The sequence below is a fragment of the Sus scrofa genome, chromosome 14 (genome assembly GCF_054392235.1).
Source record: "Sus scrofa isolate SSC_HxYL_T2T_F1_AM1 chromosome 14, Sscrofa_HxYL_maternal_Yorkshire_Landrace_v2.0, whole genome shotgun sequence".
NCBI lineage: Eukaryota > Metazoa > Chordata > Mammalia > Artiodactyla > Suidae > Sus > Sus scrofa.
The window spans coordinates 17,825,456-17,829,140 of NC_139396.1; the positions used below are offsets into that span (position 1 = coordinate 17,825,456).

The 3,685-nt window shown below is 40.9% G+C and overlaps 1 pseudogene; it reads right to left on the bottom strand.

Annotated features, from left to right (window-relative positions):
- Positions 1–249: 249 nt before the first annotated feature.
- Positions 250–1,055, bottom strand: LOC146396370 (coiled-coil-helix-coiled-coil-helix domain-containing protein 2 pseudogene; annotated as a pseudogene).
- Between the last annotated feature and the right edge of the window lie 2,630 nt (positions 1,056–3,685).

Consider the following 3,685-nt stretch of genomic DNA (forward strand, 5'->3'; position numbering starts at 1 on the left):
CTGGTGTGGCACAACAGGGATCGGCAGCATCTTGGGAGAACTGGGTTGAGGTTCCATCTCCCGTTTAGCACAGTGGGTGAAGGATCTGGAATTGCTGCTGCTGTGACTTAGGTCACAACTCTGGCTTGGATCAGATCCTTGGCCCAGGAACTTCATATGCTGCAGGGTGGCCAGAAATGAAAAAGAAAAATAAAAGGTCAACATACAAAAATTAAAATGCAATTTATACAATATTAATGTATAAATCTGGTTTTTTTTTGTTTTTTTTTGAAAGAAAATCTCTTTATTCTAATTAATTCACAAACAATAACATCAGAAAAGCATGTTTCAGAGGCCACATAAACATCTGCCCAGCCCCAAACTCAATACTCAATGAACTTCCACATCAGAAGAATACCCTCCTCCACTGCAATTCTGAAGCACGAAAGCTATTAGTGATAGAGGAGAGGTTTAATCTTGATTTCACACTTTATATCTTCATGATCAATCACATTTTTATGCTAAATCAACCAGGTCATGGGGGGTTATTTTTCATGTCTTCAATGGAGCTTCTTGCTTAAGATAATCCATTTGCCAGTCTGCATTGTTTCAACACCTCGCTGAAACCCTCACAAAGCTTAAGGTCACCCTGGTCACACTCCAAAAACTGTTTCACCTCATAGAAGCATGGGCCAATCTGCTGCTGCTGTGCTGGCTGGGCTCCCTGAGGCTCCTGGTAAGTGATGTCAGGTCTTGAGGGCTCAGCACTACTTCCTTCACCGAAGCCCGCAGTGATCACATGACCTATCGTGTGGCCGATGGCAGAACCCACAACCACGCCGGCTACAGTGGTTGCCATCTGGGCCATGAGACCTGGCTGCTGAGGTGCAGCAGCAGGGGAGCCAACAGCAGATGGTGGAGCTGCTGCTGGTGGCTGAGCTGCCAGCGCTGGCCTGGGTGCAGCTCTCATCTGAGGTGCCCGGCTAGCCGGAGGGGCCATGTGGAAACTGCGGCTTCGGCTTCCACGAGGCATCGTAGCTGCGCAACGAACGCGAACCTAGAAGACAGAGAAACTCAGAGAAGACCCTGGCGGCTTCTCATAAATCTGTTTTTAAAATACCTTTTATTTAAGAAAAAGGAAATACTTTGATATAAACCTGAAAATGTGTGCAGGAGCTATATGCTTAAAAATAAAAAAAAAAGCGAATGAAGAAGATCAAAAGACATCTAAAAATCTAAATAAATGGAGAGATATATTATGATCATGGAGTGAAAAATTAAATATGGTTAAGATGCTAATTTTAAAAAAAGTGATCTATAGATTTAACACAACTCCAGTCAAAATCCCAGGATCACTCATTGTATATATTGACAACTTAATTTTAAATGCTATATAGAAAGTGAGAGGAACTTGAACAGCCAAAATAATTTTGAAAAGAAGAAAATCTGATTTTAAGACTTACTATAAAATCACAGTTATCAAGACAGTATGGTAATAGTAAGAGGTTAACCACACACAAACACATAGATCAAAGGAACAGGACAGATTGTAGGTGTGAATCCACACAAATGTAAGCTTTTTCATTGAGGTACATTTACATAACATGAAATTCATCATTTTAACTCTCTCTTTTTTCTTTTTTAAGTCGTTTTAGGGACTCACCTGTGGAACATGGAGGTTCCCAAGTTAGGGGTCGAAGTATAGTTATGGCTACCAGCCTGCACCACAGCCATAGCAATTCAGGATTTGAGCCATGTCTACAACACCACAGCTCATGGCAATGCTGGATCCTTAACCCACTCAGTGAGGCCAGGGATCAAACCTGTGTCCTCATGGATTCTAGTCAGATTCGTTTCCACTGAGTCATGATGGGAATTCCTCATTATTTTAACCATTTTTAAGAGTACAGTTCAATGCTATCTTTGGTATTAAGGTCTGTAGTAATTTCCTCACTTTTGTTTCTTATTTTAATCGGAGTCTTTTCTCAAAGATTTTTCAATTTTGTTCCTCTTTGAAAATATCTTTGGTTCATTTATTTACCCTCTTGTTTCTCTGTTCTTTATCTCCACTCTAATCTTCATTATTACCTTCCTTCTGCTAGTTTTGAGTTTTTCCAAGTGCTTTAAGGTGCCAATTTAAGTGGCTAATTGGAGACATTTTTTAATGTAGGAACATAGGCATTTAAAGCTACAAATTTCCTTCTGAGCATATTTCACTGCATCACAAAAATTTTGGTACAGCATGTTTACATTTCTTTCATTTGTGTCTTCTAATTTGTCTTGTGATCTTTACTTTAGCCCACTGGTTGTTTAAGAGCATGTTACTGTGTGCATATTTGTGAATTTTCCAGTTTTCCTTCTGTTGGTGTTGGGGGTAATTTCATAGGAATGTCTTCACTAGTTTGAGCAGGGGAAGAAATTCATGAGTAGACCAGAAGAAGCAGAATTCTTGTAGAATGGATTCTGGCAATCTCTACACAGGACTACTGTTATTTTATCAACATGGGATAAAATAAGGTTATGTTTTATTGAAATGACTCTCTCCAGCATTGACAGCCACAACTACAGGGAAACTTAAGTTTTGATCCTACGATGAGTGGAGGAAAAAACGTCAAGCAGAGACCTGCCTTCTCCCACAAGAATAAGAGATCATAATAAAGGCGTTCATTCCTTCTACTCCAGCAGCAAGATTTAAACCTTGCATTTGGAAACAGAGCATGGAAACAGATGCTGCTGGTGCAAAGTTACACAATTTTTTTAAAATGGCTGCATCGAAGGCATATGGAAGTTCCCAGGCCAGGGACTGAATTCCAGCCACAGCTGCAACCCCATGCCTTGCAGCAAGCCAGATCCTTTAACCCACTGCACCAGGCCAGGAATCAAACTGGTGCCTTTGCTTCGATTAGTTAGATTCTAAACCCACCTTGTCACAGCAGGAACTCCTACATACTTTCTTTTCATTTTTTCATGTTTCATTTCTTTTTTGGCTGCCCTGAAGGCGTATGGAGTTTCTGGGCCAGGGATCAGATCCAAGCCACAGTTGTGACCTGTGCTACTGGTATGGCAACATTGGATCTTTAACCCACTGTGCCGGGTCAGGGATCAAACCTTTGTCCTGGCCCTGCAGAGATGCCACCAATCCCATTGTGCTTTTTAAATGCCAACTTTTCTACATTTCACACCAGTAAAGCTGCACTTAAATTGATGTTCCTTATAATGGTCATGAGATGAGTGATGTAGCTCCACAGTTTATTACTGCATCTCCAAGTCCTAGAAATGTCACTTCATTGAAATGCCCAGTAAATGACTGACTTGTAGTAGTTTAATGATTCTCCTATTAATATTCTTAGAATTGATTTCCAGTTTGGAAGTACTACTACAGTGAGAAGTGAATTACTATAATATCCTCTTTTTTATGTTTTTATTTTCTTTTGCTAACATGTTCTCAACTTTAGAAATTCTTCTCTGAATGGTTTCACAGATGCGAACTTCAGGACAGAGGTGGAAGAGTGAGAGTCTACTGCTGCAGAAGAAACAGAAGGACAGATTCCTTTTTTTGGCCCTTTTGTCTCTTAGGGCCACACCCACAGCATATGGAAGTTCCCAGGCTAGGGGTCCAACTGGAACTGTAGCCACCGGCCTATGCCAGAGCCACAGCAATGCAGGATTTGAGCTGTGTCTGCAACCTACACCACTCTCATGGCAA